This window comes from the organism of the source record quoted next, unplaced genomic scaffold, assembly GCF_019419815.1.
Source record: "Pyrus x bretschneideri cultivar Hongxiangsu unplaced genomic scaffold, Pyrus_bretschneideri_v1 Contig284, whole genome shotgun sequence".
In the NCBI taxonomy this organism is placed as follows: domain Eukaryota; kingdom Viridiplantae; phylum Streptophyta; class Magnoliopsida; order Rosales; family Rosaceae; genus Pyrus; species Pyrus x bretschneideri.
The window spans coordinates 40,882-60,666 of NW_025999595.1; the positions used below are offsets into that span (position 1 = coordinate 40,882).

Sequence of the window (19,785 nt, forward strand, 5' to 3'; positions counted from 1 at the left end):
AAAATTCTTCTACTGTGATTAAGTATTGTGGCTGTGTCAAGGTTAGACTCTGGTCACCCCAAGCTTCTGTCCAAAAAGGCAGCGAAGAAGGAAAACTTGGGGAACTCTGGCACCGACAAGCGCTGCTGACTCCAAAAAAAGCCTTATGGATCGCCCTCTGACCCGTTGCTTCGTTTGCTGCATCAACGATTGCAAGAAACAATTTATATTACGAAAAGATTGAGAAAGAAACTATGCTTACGCGGTGCTAGAGAATTATAGTTGTTTTTGCACACACTGGAGGATTATGAATGAGGATATCCGATGTAAAGTAGAAGTGGCTGCTATTGAAGATAAGATAAGAAAAAATCGGTTAAGGTGATTTGTATATGTGAAACAAAAATCTACAGATGCTCCAGTTAGAAAATACAATTACGAGACAAACTCAGGACAAAAGGATAGCGGAAGACCTAGGATGACTTAGAGATTTTAAGAAAAGACAGGAATACTTGGAGCTACAGAAAGACTTGGCGCAAAACTGAGTCCAGTGGCATCTAAAATTGATACAGTCGATGTTACTTAGTGGAATAAAGCTTAGTTGTTGTTAAATGCACGGATCAATATTAGTTCAATCATCAAGGTAAATAGAGTTGATCAAATACCGATTGTCTGTCGTTCGGTCTGAGCCTCTAGCCAATGCTGCTCAAATGAACGTTATAAAGAGCCTAGGACACAGTCCTACAATCTAGTGCCAGGAAGGCCTTGGATTCAGGGGAACTTTGTTGTTCCGTCCACCCAAGCGGACCGCTCCTCGCTCTTAGCCCTTCTCACCTTCTCGGCTGATAGAATGTGAATTATATAGTTTTGGTCCGAGTTTTGGTACCTGTTCTAACAATGGGTTGAAGTGCTCTGCATATCAATCGCTCACCATCTTTTGCATGTTGACCGTAGTACGTAAAATGGCTAACATGTATATCGAAATCTATGGTTTCATGATAGGGAGACTTGTTGGTGAAGCAAAACTGATGGACTCCTTTGCAATGAGCGAAAAACTCAAAACTTTTCGGTAGTCTTTGTCACGAAAAAATCATGAATCTGGTCACCGGAAGGTCCCTTCACCTGAAAATTTCAACGGCATTGTATGATCGATATGATCTTCGATGCATGGATACGGTGATATCTCCTCTATTCATCATGTCGTGCTGTGTCCTATTCTCGTATCATATATGTGTCCATGTCCATGCATCGTATGCTATGATCCATATAACGAACACGAACACAAGGTTTCTGTTTAGCTGTGTATCATGTATGCTCTGAGCTATCTTATCAATTTGGCCAGTAAATGCAGGATATCATACTTTGGTGTTTGTAGCCAAATCTAAAGATTTGGGGAAAGAAAAGGGTAGTGAAGAAATAAGACGAGCATCAACACAACGGTTTCATTTGCTTACTAGTGTTCGTAGCGAAGTTGGTTACAATAGTATGCCCTTTACTATTAAACTAGATTGATTAATGTATCACTTGGATAAAAACATGTATGGCAGTTGTTAAGTAATAACCAATGTTCTTTATGGCTTCACCTCAATATGACGTTTATTGTTCCATCTTTCAATTTGAGCAACTTTATGGTATTGTGAAGATATATGATGCATGTGGTCCAATATCTTAGTAGATAGGATGTTGAGTTTCTACCTATGTTTTTCCGGTCAAAAAATTCCCCCTCCCTAAATTGATATAATAGTTTTGAACTCTCCATCCTCCCCTTAACATATAATAGTAAAATTAAAAAGGGGAAAAAAAAAAAAAAAAAAAAAAAAAAAACGATACAAAAATGGAGCTTCAACCTTGTTCTGCGTTGTCACTTTAATTAGGTTTCAAGAGTACCAAACAAAATGTGGCGCATGGATTAAGCCGATGGGCTTCCGTGGACTCCGTATATTTCGAACTTCTATTTGGATTGGGTAATTGTCGATTTCCAAGTGAGAATGGGTAAGGTTTGTTGGAGTTCAGATCCTTTTCAAATTTCTTCAATTTTACCATTATTTCCCCCTTTAAATCGCAAAGGCTTCTTCTTGTGCAGGTCATAAACTCTTTCATTGTTCTGCTGCATTGTTCTTTTGCTCGTGTGCTTCCTTTGTGGATTGGAAGCTCAAGACGAAGAGGGGGAGAAATCAAGCAGGTTACGCATTTTCGTTTTCTTAACGTTCCGGGTTTTGTAGCTTCTGATGTATAGGGGGAAGAGTCTTTTTGTCCTCTTTCTGGAGTCTTAAGTTATTTTTCTTTTCTTCGAAATGTGTAGAGGAAGAGTGCTAGCTACGTGTGACGTTCAATTCGAACCCTTTCTCATTCGGTGTTGAACACTGCTCCCACCTTGACTTAAAGGTATCTTCCATGGTTTTGTGAATTGTTGATGCCATTTGTAGGAATGCTTGTTTTTTTGAAATGTGCATATTCTTTTGGTTGATGTTCAATCTCCTTGATTGCAGCAGGCACTTGCCTTAGAGTAAAATTTGGGAATCTTCCTTTCTGATTTGTAGGCCCGAGTTTGTTGATAACAAGTGTTGATTCATGGCTCCAAAGGTGAGAATTGCAATCTAAAGTTTGTAATAACGTACTCTTCATGTCTGCCATACTTGAATGAGTCTTTGGGTGTTTAATGTAAAGGTTACCATGTGAGTAAGCTTCTCAGTTACTTTGGGAATTTTGACAGCAAGTTTTTCCTTCTCTGTGAACTAGGGACACCTTGAACTCTTTTAAATCCAACTTCATGTGGCAGAGAAGCAAATATCTTTTGGCTATTTAGAGATTGGCAAATTTTCTTTCTTTCCTTTTGTCTTGTAGCCCTTGTCAGTTTTGTTTCAATACCTTTGGTCAAAATTTTGACACAATGTTTGATCAAAATGATAGCCATACTTAAACATGAGTTGGTTCCTTTTGTCTTCCACCCTTCGAAAGACGTCTTCTTCTTTTTGTGGAAATCAAGGATGTATTGAGGACTTTTCTTTATCAAATTTTTGGCTTCTTTTCCTTTGTTCATATGTCAACATATGCACTTTTCCTTTGTTCCTGTGTCTCTTTTATCCAACATGATGGCCACGTGAATGGCTTTCATGTTATCTAAAAAAAAAAACTTTACTTCTTCCTCTTCTTCTTGCATGACCTTTCAGGTATAGAACACCAGCAACATGCCATCCTCTTGGATCATGTTGTTCTATTTTTGCCATCAAGCTTCTGCACCGTTGGTGAAGAACATGTTACTGTCAATATTTGGTGTTGAACAAAACTTGCTCTTTCTTTGTTGAATCCATTGCTTGCCATGACACTGATGGCTCCCTTCTTTCTTAGCATGGACGGCGAATACGGATCTCCAAGATTTGATTGGAACTTCGCGGGGTGGTTTAGGCCACCCCGAAGAAATTCATGGGATTTTGAAGTTTATTTCTGCTGCTGTCAGTGGGGAGTCCAGATCCTTTTCTTCATTTCTCTTTTAAACGTTGCAATTTTCTTGTATAAACTGAAGGTTACAGACTCTAGGTAGCTGATCACGCCCCTTTTTTTGTTCATTTGTGTTTGCAACACAACATCAAACAAGAGAAATAAATAAATTAATAGAACTTGTTTCATACCTGGTGACGAATGTTCTTCTTTGGATATTGATTCGAAAGCACGAATGGTTGAACTCTTTGTTCTCTTTTTCTGGCAGCACTTTGTTGCTTTTGGTATTTTCTCTCAAAGTTTCTCTATTTTTCTGCAGAGTATCCCCATTTTTTTTTTCTGTCCCTTTCCCTTGCCACAGCTGATGCCTATTTATAGGCATCCTAGGAAGGCTCTAGAGTTTGTTACGTGGGGGGAGATGGATGCCATGACTTCTTGCCACTTTCTTTTAACCTTTCTTACTGATTCCACGTTCTTTTTGTTGTAGAAAATGGGGGAGCACCTGTTTTTGCAGGTTTCTTCCCCCTTTTGTAGGAAGAAATGCATTTTATTATTATTATTATTATTATTATTTTTTTTTATGGATGTTGATTCGTAAGTAAAGCCCATCCTCATCTTTTGGGCTGGATTACATTTTGTTTTGCCTTGTAGTTTGACCCAATTTGTATTGACTCTATTTTTTTTATATGTTCTATATTTTTATTGTTCAACACTTGGGTTGGCCGATCTGATCGCAGACACTGATGTCTAAAGACAGCCAAGACAAACACCAGGCTGCGGTTTCATCTACCATGGAATGATTGCTAGCCCATTGGTGTACTATTTCCAAGCAACCAAATTCGAGCGTAAACTTAGTCGAATTTTTGGCCGAAGGAGACAACGGCCCAGTACTCTCACTAGACAAAGTTCAGGATGCACCAGTCGAACTCGAGGATAGTCAACCTCAAGTCAAAGATCCTTTAGAGGAAATAAATGTTGGAACGGCTGAAGACCCACTACCTTTGTTTGTCAGTGCTTTGTTACCCCAACAAGTAAACCAAGTTTTGTAATTTGCTCAGAGAATTTAAGGATTGTTTAGCTTGGAGCTACCTTGAGATGCCTGGTTTTGATCGAACACTAGTCGAACATGAATTACGTATCAAACCTGGGTGTAAACCATTCCGCCAACCACCTCAACGTTTCTTAACCAAAGTAGAACTCGGCATAAAAGACAAACTCGTTCGACAGTTAAAAGCTAGGTTTATTCAGACAACTCGATATGTCGAATAGTTGACAAACATCGTCCCAGTTTTAAAGAAAAATGGTGCCTTGCATATCTGCATTGATTTTCGAAATTTGAATTTGGCAACTCCTAAAGATGAATATCCAATGCCAATTTCGGATTTGTTAATCGACATAGCAGCAAACCACGAGATCTTATCCTTCATGGATGGACATGCTGGTTATAACCAGATTTTCATCGTCGAAGCTGATGTCCATCAGACCGTTTTTCGTTGCCCGGGGGCATTCGGCACATACGAATGGGTCGTCATGCCATGAATACTATTTTCCATGATTTGATTAGTACCATCGTCGAAGTCTACATTGACGATGTTGTAATCAAATCACAACATCGAAAGACACATTTGGATGACCTCCGTCAGGCTTTCCTGCGTATGCGCCAGAACAACCTTAAAATGAATCCAGCCAAGTATGTTTTTGGCATATCAGCCCGTAATTTTTTAGGATTCCTTGTACGTCATCGTGAGATGAAAATAAGGCTCGAACAATCATCAACACTCCACCCCTGACGACTAAGAAACAACTATAATCGTTGCTCGGCAAGATTAACTTTCTCTGTCGATTTATTGCCAATTCGACGGGAAAAATGAAAACCTTCTCCACGCTCTTGAAACTTAAGGATTCTGACATCTTCGAATGGCATGTAGAACACCAAAAGGCGTTTGCACAGATCAAGGTCTCCCTCACAACTCCACCCCTCCTGGTCCCACCACGACGTGGCAAACCTCTTAAGTTGTACATCTCAACTGCCAAAGAATCCATCAGATGCCTTCTTGCACAAGCCAATGATGCTAGGCAAGAACAAGCCATTTTTTATCGTAGCTGAAATCTCAACCCACCGAAGATTAATTATTCTTTTGTCGAGAAGCTCTGCCTAGCCTTATTTTTCGCTGCATCAAAACTCAAGCATTACATGCTCCCATTGGTCACTCAAGTCATCGCCTAGGCCGATGTCATTCGTTACATGCTCACTCGACCAATAGTAAAAGGCCGAATCGGAAAGTGGACAATGGCACTGTCAGAATTCAGTTTGCAATATGTGCCCCCGGAAGCTGTCAAAGGCCAAGCGTTGACCGATTTCTTGGCCCAACATCCCTCACCATACAGTTTTGGGGGCAATGATGTTGAAATCGGCGTGGTTGAAACACATGATAATTATTGGACGATGTACTTTGATGGCCCTAGTACTTCAGTCTCAGCTGGCATTAAGATCGTTATTCAATCCCCAAATCATAGCCGCTAGTACGTTTCTCTCTAGCTCGATTTCGATTGTATGAATAATCAGGCCGAATACGAAGCCCTTATCATCAGCCTTGGTGTCCACCACGATTTGCGAGCAACTCGTGTCCTTATTCTTAGTGATTCCGAACTTGTGATTAACTAACTTAATGGGACTTTTCGTTGCATGAGTTGCACTCTGGCGCCTTATCACATGGTTAATAGCTATTTGGCCAAGACTTTCGATGACGTTATTTTCAAACACATTTCACGAGTTCGAAACATTGACACAGACAAATTAGCTCAAATAACTGCTGAAGCATAACTCCTAAGGGGCAAACTAAGCCGAGAAACACCTGTGTTACGATGAACATACCCGACCTTGGTTAATCAGCAAGTTCTCCAACATGATCGCATGATCCGTACACGAGTCATGTCCTTACCTTCATTGTTGGAGTGGAAGGACCCTATAGAGGTCTGCGCAGTCAAGGCAATGCCAGACGACTGAAGAAAGTCAATCATACGGTATCTTGATAACCCAAGTGACAAACACGATCGCAGGATAAGGGTTCATGCCACAAATTATATGTTGTATCAAAGCAAGTTATTCTGGAAAGGTGATGATGGTTTATTGTTATTATGCCTCGGCCTGTGAAAGGCTACCTAAGCAATTGCAGAAGTACATGAAGGAATTTGTGGGGCACATCAATCTGGGTGCAAGATGCGTTGGCTGCTTCGACGATACGGCTATTTCTGACGAAGTATATTGAAAGATTGTATCAAGTACGCACAACGATGTGTAGAATGTCAAATTCATGGGCCAATACAACGAGCCTCGGCCGAATTACTTCACTCGGTCACCAAACCCTGGCCTTTCAGAGGATGGGACATGGACGTAATCGGCAAAATTACGCCATCTTCCGGATCAGCTAAGCATGCATGGATACTTGTCATAACAGACTACTTCACCAAATGGGTCGAAGCAAAGTAGTACGCCGAGTTAACGTCTAAAGAGATTTGTGATTTTGTGGAAGAAAATATCGTAACCAGATTCAGTGTACTAGAAACGATCATAACAGATAATGGTACGATCTTTACATCCGATAGGTCGAAGGAGTATACGGCAATCTAAAACTTTGACTAGAGCAGTTTACACCGTATTACCGGCAGGCGAATGGACAAGCCGAAGCAAGTAATAAAGTTTTGATCGGTATTCTCGAAAAAATGGTAAAAGAGAGGCCCGGTATGTGGCATTTAAAGTTAAACGAAGCGTTATGGGCTTATCAAACTTCATTCCGATCAGCCACCGGAACGACTCCATACGCGTTAACCTATGGACACAACGCGATGTTACCGATCGAGCTAAGTATAAACTCGTTGCGAGTGATTAAACAAAGTAGTTTGTTCAGTTCCGAGTACAATCAGGCCATGAGACAAGAGTTAAAATACTTGGAAGAAATTCGACTTGACACTTATAATTTATTGGTGGCACGTAAGAAGATTGCTGAGTGAGTCTATAATCAACGAGTCAGACAAAAAACATTCGGAGAGGGAGAGTTGGTTTGGCAAATTGTGCTGCCCATAGGGATTAAAGACCCTAAGTTTAGCAAATGGTCGCCGAACTGGGAAGGACCATTCGTCATTCACAAAGTTCTTGGCAAGGGGGCATACCACCTCAAGGATCGGACTGGTTTAATTCACAAGTTGCCAATCAACGGGAAATTTTTAAGAAATACTATCCAATCACTTGGGAAATGAGGGAATAAAGGCGTTTCATTAAATTTGAAAAAAGATACAAGTGACAAGAAATTAAAGCAGTCTACAGATATACAAAGTTCTAAGGGGTCAAAGGAAGGAAAGCCTCAAGAGCGGCTTTTAATTCTAGCCATCTTACTCGCGCCAGCTGCGAACTTTGTCAACTTAGCTTTGTCCGATTCGAAATTCTTCTCGAGTTCAGCAACGGCTTATCTCTGGCATTGAAGTTCTGCAATTTGATTGTCGAGATCGGCCAACTGTTTCTTTTGAATTTTTATTGGCTTAAGCTCTTGTCGAATTGCTTCTTGAACAACCATTGCAGCCTTCAGATCATCTTCTGCTCGAAGAACACTCTAAAAAATATTAAAATATTATCGAGTTCTCTCCAAGCCGATGATAAATGAACAACGGATTCGTTGCTCAGTTGACATTCAGATGCAAGGATGTTCAGACTCTCCTACGGAGTCAAGGCCTTTGCGCTCTAGGACTTGCGAGGCTGAAAGAGAAATGAGCTCTTGTAGTTTGACAAAGGCGATGGTTTCGGTCCCAGTTACAGCAGGTTCGGCCGAGTTGGTTGAGGGTCCAGCCGTCCCAGAAGTACTTGAAAGGAGAGTATCGAGCTCGACTTCCCACGAAGGCTACACACGAAAAGATTTTAGGCAAAAGGAAAATCATAAGGAATATAGCAGAGAGAATTTTGTTTTAGACCTGTCGAGAGGAGACTTCGGCCATGTCCCTTGGTTCATTGCTCAAACCCAGAAAGCTTAATGGCTAAGCTTAGTGTTTAAGACTACTTCTCAATTCACACGGCCGATGAAGGTTATCTACGTTCGACGACCACTGAGGTGGCCAGGAAATATAGATAACACCCTTTGACGCATAAAATTTTCAGTGAAACAAATAATCGAATACCTGACATCTAATATTTTTCAGTTCAGACTTGTTATAGTAAAAAGTAACAAGAGAAATGAATCGAGTCTCACAGTAACCTCTTGAGGAGGAATGCCAACGTCTTGATCCTGCGGATGGATTGGTGTCTCTTCCGTCGCTTCAAGCTCAACAAGAGGCCATTTTCCACGATCGGCTGTAGGAGGATAGACCTGGTCAGTTGCCTTAACCACAGGTGGAGGATTGGTGGTAGAATGATTAGTTAGTCGAAGGCAACTCGCTAGCAAAACTTCTTCGCTACCGTCTTCTTGAAAAAAGAGTTGTTAGCATTCGGAATCTAGTCGAAGAAAAGTTGCCAGCAACATAATCATACATTTTCTTCTAGAATGACCATTGGTTTTATTTTTGGATTCGGAGGGAGAGTTCTCTCAGTTACAGAAGCTACCCTTTTCCAGGGTAGTAACCGCCGAGCCAACTTCAGCATGAGCAGCGGCCCCTTGGCCGGGTTGGCGACTGGCTCAATCACCAAGTCTTGCTGCCCCACGGCCGAGACATTGACGGCAAGGGAAGGGAGAAAAACATTGGAAGTAGTTGTTCCCGTGATTTGGCTGGAGATAACATAGATCTCCTGTTCCCTTTTCTTTGCCAATTTCTTGACACGTTTTTTTGGCCGAGTGGCTTCACCAGCCATCTTGGCATCCATACGAAACCTTTTGCCTAATGGGGTTGGTGCGACGACTACAATTTTCCTCAAGGGAAGGGCATGCTTCTTCTTAATCGCAGCCATTGCAATCACCTCAGCCCTCTTTATGGTTCGGACGCTTGAAAACACGGCTTGAATTAGGAAGAAGTTCGAAGTAAACAAGCAAGAAAAGTAATAAAGAAAGCTGTATACCTTGGGTCGTTTCTTTGGATTTTGGGACGAGAGTCTTTTTGGGGTGGTCGCCAAAAAGCTTCTCGGAGACTTCCTCAATCAAAACGCTGAAGAAGTCCTTAGTCTAAGCAGCCAACCAATTGATGAAAATGTTAGCACACTGAGATTCTAGAGCTTTCGGCCAAAGACGAAATTTAGCGCACCGCTCTTTGAAGTCCTTCTCGGCTACATTACACTCCCTCTCTAATGAGCCGGAAAGGCGTTTCGGTTCAAGAAGGAAAGAGAGGTAAGGGATGGCATAGGGCATCCCTAAAGATAGCCCAGTTGCCGAGCGAAGAAGTTAAGGTGGTAGAATTCCCAGCTTCTTCGACGCGCCTCACAACCATAAGGCAAGTCACGAGTAATGATAAAAAACCCTAGGAATTTCGAAGATCAACTTCCTCAGCATCTTCCCATGCCAATGTTAGGAGGATAATGGAGGAGAGGTACGTTTGGTGATGACAAATTTGGAATTCATCGTCCAACAAGTCTTTTAGGCCAAAGAAATATTTGAAGATCTCTTCGGCCTAGTGGGGAGGAGTGAGTTGTGAGGCCAGCTCAAGGCCCATAGCTTCAGAAGATGGGAAACTTGCAAGGTATGGCCGCAATGTCGAGAAATAGACCTGCAACTAGAGCTGGAAAACCCAAAGCGAGCCGTTTTGGTAGGGTCAATTTTCCCCACGGTAGTCTCGGGCAGGCACCTAGTGAGATTGCCGAGAATGGCTGAACTAAGGGCCAGGACATGACCCTTGGCCAAGGCTTCGGCGACTGGCATATTTTCGGCCAAGCATTATTCAACTTGGCACACAATAAGTATTTGCTATACAAAAAGAATGAGAAGGCCTCGTGTTCACTTTTCTTAAGATCTTCCCCTCTCAAGCCAGCTAAGTGAGTGATTAGAGTGTTGTAGTTGAAGAAGTTCTTGCGTAGTTTATGCGCATCTTCTTTCGATGGTTTTTGGTTCTCCTTTGTCAAGGCTTGGACGGCACGTTCCTCGAAAGTGGTCTTCAGGTCCAACTTAAATTGGTACCCGAAAAGAGAATTGTCGACTAGGAGAGGTGCCGAGTATGGTGATGATGTCCATCACTGTTGGGCCAAGGGGGCCGAGGGGACGGACCATCGTATTGGTGGCCGAGCACCAAAAGCTTAGTGCAATCATCATGAGTTCTCGATCCAAGTTAATTTCGATGGTCGAAAGTATAATAGCATCGAAAATACCAAAAGCTTTCCATTTGTCGCCGAAATGTGGCTCCATTCTAGTGACCTAGGAAACCCAGCTTGCAGTGGTCGAAGGCTAAACGCCTAGGGGTTTGGTTGGTTCCCATTTCAACCAATCATACCCTTGGAATAAGGGTTTCAGACAATAGTCCTTGAGCATTTCAGTGATCACCTCTGGAACATCGTCTTTGAACAATGGGTTGAGGGTTTGGTGAGAAACATTCTGCTCATCTTCAAATCGGTCAGTTTTGATGATGTTTCGATCGGTGATACTTTGGCATTTAGTGCATTCCTCAACCAACTTGGAATGAAAGTATTGGCAGCCATTGAAGAGGATGAAGGTTTTTCTAGGTTTCAGAAGAAGATGAAGGTTTACTGGGAAAGTTAGTTTCTAGTTTTGAGAGCAACTTGGCGATAAGATTTGAGAATTTTAAGAGTGTAAAAGGTTGAGTAAAGGAGAGCAAAGTATTTATAGGTGTTTTAGGTGGAAGATCTGCAGTTTTTGGGGGGTAAAATCGACCGAAGGATTTTGTAATTATGATGGGTATTAAAAAAATCCAGCAAAGAGATCGAAAACTTGCGGATTGAGGATGCACGTTTGTGTGTGACGACGAATTTAATGGTGAAGAGACGTTTCAATGGTCAAACATTTCAAGGGTCATTATTAATGGCAAACAAGTAGGCTGAGGAGTCACCACATGGCAGAGCTCTAACAAATTAAGATCATGTAATCGTGCTTCATAAATGCACCTGAGTGGATGCGATATTTGGCATTTTTCGTTGTCTTCCAAATATACTTTGAGGGTTTGACTTCACTTCTTCATGGTTGAAACTCGGCCAAAGGGTTCTAAGCCGAAGACCTCAGAAGTGAAGGGCCAATGTTTGGGCCCAAAATAGTATTATTAGGCCAAGCTTAGGTTTATGTTCGGTCTAAAGCTCTTCCAAAAAATACTATGGGCCACCCAGTCAGGTCGGCTGAGTCTTATTACAAGAAGGATTGATATGCGTAGCAGCGAATGAGTCGTGTCCTAGTATAATAAGGAGTCTTAAAGGAATGAGGATGCTCAGATTTGAGAATTGAATGTGGCCAGATAAAGAGTGTGGTTCAAAGTCCTAGTAGAGGTAGGATTGGCCGAGACATGGTTAGATCAGGATAAAGAATCCTAATCCAAGTATAGTTCTGGTTCGACCATGACGAGATTGGCTACTATAAATAAGAAGGGGGTGTATTATTCTAAGCCTCCTCCAATTTCAACACACAAACTGCCCTATGCAAACTCTGGCTCTACGCAAAACCTCTCAACAACCTTGAGATTTTTATTTTATTTTTCCCGCCAACACATCTTCAGTTTGGATAAACAGTATTGTTGTCGTAGAATTAGTTTACTGTGGAGCACCTTCAGTTTAGATAAACAGCACTGCGTCGAGGTTGGCTGGTTATCTATCCACGTCTCGGTCGAAAAGGATTTTCGAATCCTTATTGGCAAAGGTCATCTCATTAGCTTTCTCGATGAAGTGAGGTGTTACAAGTTACTACATTCGGCATATTGAAAGCCGAATTTGATATTGAACTTCGCAGAACTAGCAGCCTTGTCTTCAGGCTCTAGAACCCGAAGGCCGAGACGTGTTCTTTCCTCAACTGTAATCGCAAGATCAAGAAGTCAGCAGCGCGCCCAACACCACATCGACATATTTTACTCCCCAGCCGAGCTCGACCGATGAATCGGCACGCCCCGCACACAACCGAAGGACGTAGTTAGCTTATTAATTACTCGGCCTGCGTGCCACGTAGGCTTGGTAGTTTTTAGGGTCAACACATACCTAGAAATTATTCATTCCTAAAATTACTGTCGTGATCACAGAGAAAACGTCGAATCGAAGCAATTAATGGTGCATGGGCAATGGTTGGTCTTACAACATGCTTGCTTATTAAAGCTCAACTGCAAAGGGCATTCCTACGTAGGCTAGCTTTTGAGTGCTTATGGACATGGTGTTCAACTGGTTGTACAAGTGCCACACCATTTCATTGGCCGATAAATTAACCTCGGCCACTTCATTGGATTCCTTCTATTATGGGATTTGATTGAAATTTTTCTCTTCAGTTGGAACTTGGTTGGTTACTAGAGTGCTGTTGTCGACATGTTCATGCAATAGAGACAATTTTGGTGCATGGTTGAAGAATTGCAGATTAATTCTTGTATCATTCCTTCAAATCATATGAATTTGGTGTTTTAAATAAATGTTGCATCTGCTGACATATTGTGCATCATATATATTGTATTTATAACATAGCCTATGTGCTGACCTATTGAAGAATACAAATTGATATTCAATGTACCATTCTATTATGTAAAACTGAGTGACGAACGGCGTTTCAGTGATACAAGTTCCTTAAGAGACAAGTCTTTCCTGCGATATACTACTGCTGATCCTATGATTGAAGGCATTACAGGTTCTAATTTTTCTGTTGGCAATTTCTTCTTTGTGAATGATTTCGTTTCTCTAACAGAATCATTAGTCGTAGGTCTTTCAAGACAGTAGAAGAAACTGCTTCATACTTGCAAATCGCATGAACCAAGGTTAAGCCAAGGCTAAGAATGTTTCCTCTTAGATGCGCAAGACAAACCTATAGAGAGTGTTGCTTGCTTCAAGTGCAAAGAAAATAGGATAGTTTTAGCCAAAAGTTAGCAATCTCAAACTCCTTGAACATGGTCGTATTTCAGAGTAAAAGGTTTGGTGAATTTGGGGGTACCCCCAGGGATCGTAGCAGGTAATAAGGCAACGTTGAGGGTGAAATCACTGAGTGATGGCTTGATGGAGAACATAATACTCACCAAGAGGATAGAGCTGAGAGAAATTATGAGTAAGATGTTGAAAATGTTTGTGGGTTTCTCTTAGAATTCCCACGAAGTCCAAACGCATATAAAACTTCATCATAAAATTAAAAGGATTGAAGTTGTTGAAAAGTTTCAACCTGTTGTAAATCGAGGTGTGAATGCCCAATGTAATAGGCAACCAAATATGATCGTAGCTTTATAGTCTTGTCAGACAAAATGTCTTGATAAGATTGTTAGGTTGAAAAACATGGCTAACCCAATATGACCATACTTTGTTGTCAACGAAAAAGTCTTGGTAGGTTTGGTAGGTTTGATAAGTTTGTTAGACATTTTGCCTATAAAAGATTGAAGAATAAAAAGAAAGATGAGGGGTGAGAAACATACGGAGGAAAGGAAGAGAGAAACGAAAGAAGAGGTATGCAGAGAAAGTACCAGTGAGCCAGGCTAAAGATAAGGGAGAAAATTGTGTGAGTTATTTTGTAGTCCTATTATTTCAGATAATGAAAGAAAGTACTACTGGTGCCCCGAGGATGTAAGCACACTTGCTGAACCTCGTAAATATTTTGTCTTATTTATTTTATATTCCATTGCACACATATCTTAAATTTTACAACACGTTATCATCATGAGAAGTTCTAGTGTCAGTAGAAATCACAACGCCATAAATCCGGCGAAGCACTAACTAACTCTCACCTCTGTCCCTGGAATCTCACAGATTAGAAAATCCTTTTACTTTATCTTTATACTTCTATACGACTAATTTTCTAAAGCAAATATACATCTAACTATATAACTATTATTATTATTGGCATAAAATCTGACAACCATGTAAATACCCTCTGAAATCCAACTTCCTGACCTCGGATTGAAATACTTCCTTCTTGAAAGTTGTTCGTCCACCTAGTATCTATAACATATCCAAATTTCAGAAAAATCCAATTGTGTGATCGTCACAAATGTTTGAAACACCGACCCAGTTTCCAATTCCGCAAAAAACTGGGCAGCCATCTTATGAGTGTCAAAATACCAGTTTTAGTAGCTCAGATCAAAATGGTTTCTTCACAAAAGTTGTCTGTTATCCTCTTATCCATATCATACTAAAATTTAAGTGAGATACAACGGTTCATCTTCCTATAATTCTTAGACACTACAGTTGATACATGACCACGGTTAGAAAGAAAAGGGGAAGTATACTAAGTTAATATTTACTTTTTCTGTATCATTATTAATCTTGTTATTAATGTGATTGATGCAGTATAATCACCACTCTTACATTAATATATATGTGAATTGTACGGCATTGTCGCCCTTCTCATAATAACAATAATTATCTTTAAGTTTTAATATTTATGTGAATGGTGCTAAACTAAAGCCCTTGTCACAATCATTACTTATTTAAAGCAATTTATTTATAGTGGCTAGAATTACCGCCCTCTGCTTTAATTTACTTATTGTACTACATTTTGTTACAATGAGTATATATAGGACCCGAAGTTCCTTGATCAAATTAGAACCTAAAGTTTCTTGATCCTCATCATATAAAATGATTGGACCTGAAGTTTCATTGTATAAAAAGATTGAACCTAAAGTTCCTTGATCCTCATCATATAAAAAGATTGAACCTGAGGTACCTTGATCAAAATCAAAATTTGAAGTTTTTGAATCAACTGAGAGAGCAGCAGTTCCTCAAGTAAATTAAAATGACGACCATAAGTGCCTTACTCCACACACTATTATATGAGGGCTAAAAATTCCTTGATTCATGAAAATGAGGACCATAAGTTCCTTAATCCATGTACAAATTAAGTATAGGCATGACTTCAAAAATATGAACCTAAAGGTTCTAATGATGTCGATATTGAAAATAAATTTCGAGTACATATGAATAATGTTTTGACCTGGAATTCAAAATATGAATAGTGTTAAGAACTTGAAGTTGTAAAAATTTGTGTAGACATGTGTTATATATGATATGAGTTAATTATCGCAAGTTCTGTCATACTTGAATTTCTTCCTTTTGGGGTTAAGAAAATGGTGAACTTAGCAAAATGCAATTTTCTTACCATCGACATCTTATACAAGATATAATTTCATGAATTCATAATTCTCGAGAATTCATGTGGAAGCATATGATAGTAGAAAACATATTTCCTTAAAAGCTCATTGAATCATAATCATGGAACCATAAGTTTCCATCGTTTCTTCACTAATTCATATTAATGGAACCATAAGTTTCCATAATTTCCTATATCTAACAAACTGAACCAAAAATTTCAGACATGTATAAAACCTGAAGAGATGGAATTTTTCTACATATAAATAGGTGCATACATATGAGTTACAACTATAAAAACGAAAAAGAAAAAAAAATGGAGCTTTCACAAAGGTTGCTCGTGTGAAGCCTCAGTACTTGGCGGAACCCCAGAAGGAGAAATAACTGGAGATTGATGATGTGAAGCCTCAGTACTTGGAAGAACCCCAGAAAGAGGAGGCAACAGAGATTGATCATTTGAATCCTCGATACTTGGCAGGACTCCAGAAAGGGAAGGCACCAAAGGTTGATCATTTGAAGCCTTAATACTTAGTAGAACTCCATACAGTGGAGGAAATGGGTGCCTTCAAAATATAGCCACAAACCTCTGATGGTCACTTTCAATTGAACTTTCGAATTCTTGTTGCTGGTCGAGCTTTCTTTTCATGTTCGTTGAGTAACTATTTGTAAGCATGTGCAACCCTCTATTCTTGTGCCTAAGCCCTCTAATTCCCTGTCTAAGACTTGCCACTTCAACTATTAATGATTCAACTTGGTGAGTTCAAGCAAATAGACGTTAGTCTATATTTGATACAGAGCTTGCACATTGAACATTGAAAGTTAAGGAGTCTTGAACAGCCAATTCATTGGACTATGTTCAATATCCTTGGGAGTGAGAAAATTCTTAGCTACTACTATGATGGTTATATCATTCTTCATCACAGAGTCCCTAATTGTAAAAAGACTACTAGAGGATAAGAAGGCACGTTAGCATCTTCCACAATATATGAAGGCACATCAGCATCTTCCACAACATTCTAGTCAAAACAACGGTTAGATGGGCAAGTTATTTTCAAAAAGAGATGAAAGAAAAGTAAATCCAATAAAGTGAAATCTCAGGAATACAACATAAGCAATTTTCACATACATGCAACTTTTCGAGCGTTCATTTTGGATACAATTGATGATAAAAGAAAAGGCAACAGGGCCACTTGTTCAAAAATAGGAGAAACATCGCTCTCTAAATTTCAAAAGCCGGATTTTCCTGAATAAAGTTCATTGACACTTCTTGATGCAATCTCAGCTTTTTGGATATCAAGGACAACTCTGCCAAAATATCTCTAACATAGTTGAAACGCTTGAATTTTACTATTCCAACTACACCAATGTTGCTGACAAGTATGAAGGAGATGGTCCCTATAGCACCACTACCTACTATTGGGAAATCTTTATATATGTCGACCTCCGTCCTCCATTGCAAGGCAAAGCTCCAAAAGTGTCTAACTTTTCTTCCTTGCCGAGAATACATCTTTAACCAAGTCCCTCAAAATGCCGAACTCATTTCCTCAGCAAGAAAATATTTTTGATCAAGAAGTTTTACATCAGCATCAAGTCTTCTACCATTTTCTTTAAGAGCAAAAGTATCTTATATCATCAGGGTCGAGAGCAAGAGTATCTCATATCATGTTCTTTCCATGTCTTTTCCTTTGCCCTTGCTCTTGCTTGCAAAACAATGAGGAATAAAGCAATAAGTTGGAACCTAAAATCAAACTTCTAGTCTAAAACTGATTGCCTGGAACCTTTGTTTGATTGCTTACCTTGCATTGCTCTCAAGTAGTCATCTTCAATTGTTGTTGGTATAGGATTTCAAGTCACCAACACTGCAAAATAGTTGATATGCTATTGGCTCTTTACACTGAAGCTGCCAAGTAAGGAAGAGTCGCTAAGAAGTGATGTTTTGAAGGATCATTCAAAGTTAAATGCTGCGCACCACTTCTGTTGTGCATAAGGCTAAAGCTGAAGGATCAACAATGAATGCATAAAAGTTCAAAGGGAGAAAATGAGTGGCTAGCCAAGTGAATGGTAGACTGAAGCTCAATGATGGGAATTATACTCACATGCCCACCAAAACTCTACCTGAGTATACAATGACCAAATGACAAGGACAGATTCAACAATCATTTTTGTCTCCTCAATTTAAATCACTCAAATGATGTACAAAAAAAGGTAATCCAATTTTTGAAAATTACTTATTACCAAATGTATTAACAAGTTACATAGATGCATGGATTTTATCTCAATAAGAATATCCATAGACTTGGCACTACTAAACTGTTGCATAACCAAAGCATGAAGTCGCCGTATGGATTCATGTCCCAAAAGGACAATCCATGGACATAGCAATTTTAATATATCTCATGTCTGAAGCATAATGGATGTATAGGTTCCAATGATTCAAATCCCTAGAAGTGTAGATTAAAAATCCAAGCTCTATAATACTCTAGAGGAAGTTATGATCCAAATTCACCAAACAATTCATTTAATAAGAGATGATTGTCCTAGAAGAGACAATGTAGAGCCCTTGAAAAGGCAAGGATATTCAAAGTAATGAAATGCTTATCAAATATGCATGCGCATGCTCATGAGAAATATGGGATCACAAATTGATGATAACCAATGCTAATTCTGTTTTTTACAATAGCTACTAGATTCATCTATAAGCTACGTTGATATTGAGCCATCTTCTTTTGTTCGTCGATGAAAAGACAAAATTATTGGCCAAAATAAAAAGAGAACAATTCCATTTCAATTTAGTAAGAACATGGAAAAGCTGACCTATAGTACAAATCACCAAATGATGTTGAACCCAGAAGGTTACAAATTGGCATTTGTAACACAGCGAAATACACGCACATGATGTGACACTAGGTTTCCAATTGAAACCTCAAATTGTAAAACACTCCTGGAATTATGATTTTTCATTGTGAAAGTTCTTCATTTTAGTGAAGAATTATATACATGCCCGAAGCATATATCCATAAGTAATTCCCTCATGTACACATAGAAGAAAATTGCTCTATATAAATTCCAAGGAGAATCTGTCATGAAGTGTAGAAAATTCATGTACTCAATACCAATGGATGGTATAAATTATCTTAGTAAGTACGATCATTATGATATTGTTGCAACATAATAAATCTTCTGCAGTTGATATAAGATTAGGACCCGTGAAAAGTCTAGAAAGATTATAATGTGTTGAAAAGAAAATTGTCTTGAGCTGCAAATCGAACAATATGTGAACACAAATCTTATCCATCAAAATGTTTATGGTATTAAAGAATCAAGTGGATTAAAAATCATGAGTTGGATGCTCAAATGATTAACCAATATTTAGACACAAAGAAAGATCATTCATTCTCGTGAGGGAAATGATGGATCAATACTTGGTCCAAAAGTATCATATCATAGTGAAGTATGTGACACCGACCCAGAATGTCCACTAGGACCCCGAATCGAGCCGTGCTGGCCAACACCAGGAAGGTGACGAAGCCACAAAGTTTGATAATGTATAAAATGTGAATAAATTAATATCTGAAAGTGCCTAAGTACACGAGTGTGCGATGAGCGGGTCTGGACCCATCGCATGCGTGATACAGGGCATAGGTATAGTACAATAAGGTAAGATAATGATTATACCATCATAAGAAGACATCTATACTGAAAAGTGCCACAAATCCTCGTCGATGCGGAACTCTGCTACTAGAACCTAGAGGGGTGCAAAAATAGAAAGTGTGAGTGAGTGAAACAAAACTTTTCAAACCAATTTCAATTACCAAAGGCAGTAGCCCCTCGCCGTAACACCTGTATATTTCTCAGCAAATAGAATACATATCTATCTCAATCCCAAACACGACATAACAAAATCCACATGAATATCATGCCATGGACCTCAATAAACATATATATCTCAAGTGGAATAAGTAACCCAGATGAAATAAATCAATATGAAATAGCATATCAGCCGGATCCACCTATTGTGGCCTGTACGGCTGAATCAATAGCTCATCAACATACTAGCTGGAGTCACCTCACGTGACCTGTACGACTTATCCATATATCATTAATAAATGCTAGCACATAAGTCGAAGTCACCTATAGTGACCTGTATGACTTAATCAATATCTCATCAATCAATGCTAGCATATAAGTCAGAGTCACCTATAGTGACC

General features: G+C 39.6%; 1 pseudogene; it reads right to left on the reverse strand.

Annotated features, from left to right (window-relative positions):
* Positions 1 to 42: 42 nt before the first annotated feature.
* Positions 43 to 5,505, reverse strand: LOC125479407 (annotated as a pseudogene).
* Between the last annotated feature and the right edge of the window lie 14,280 nt (positions 5,506 to 19,785).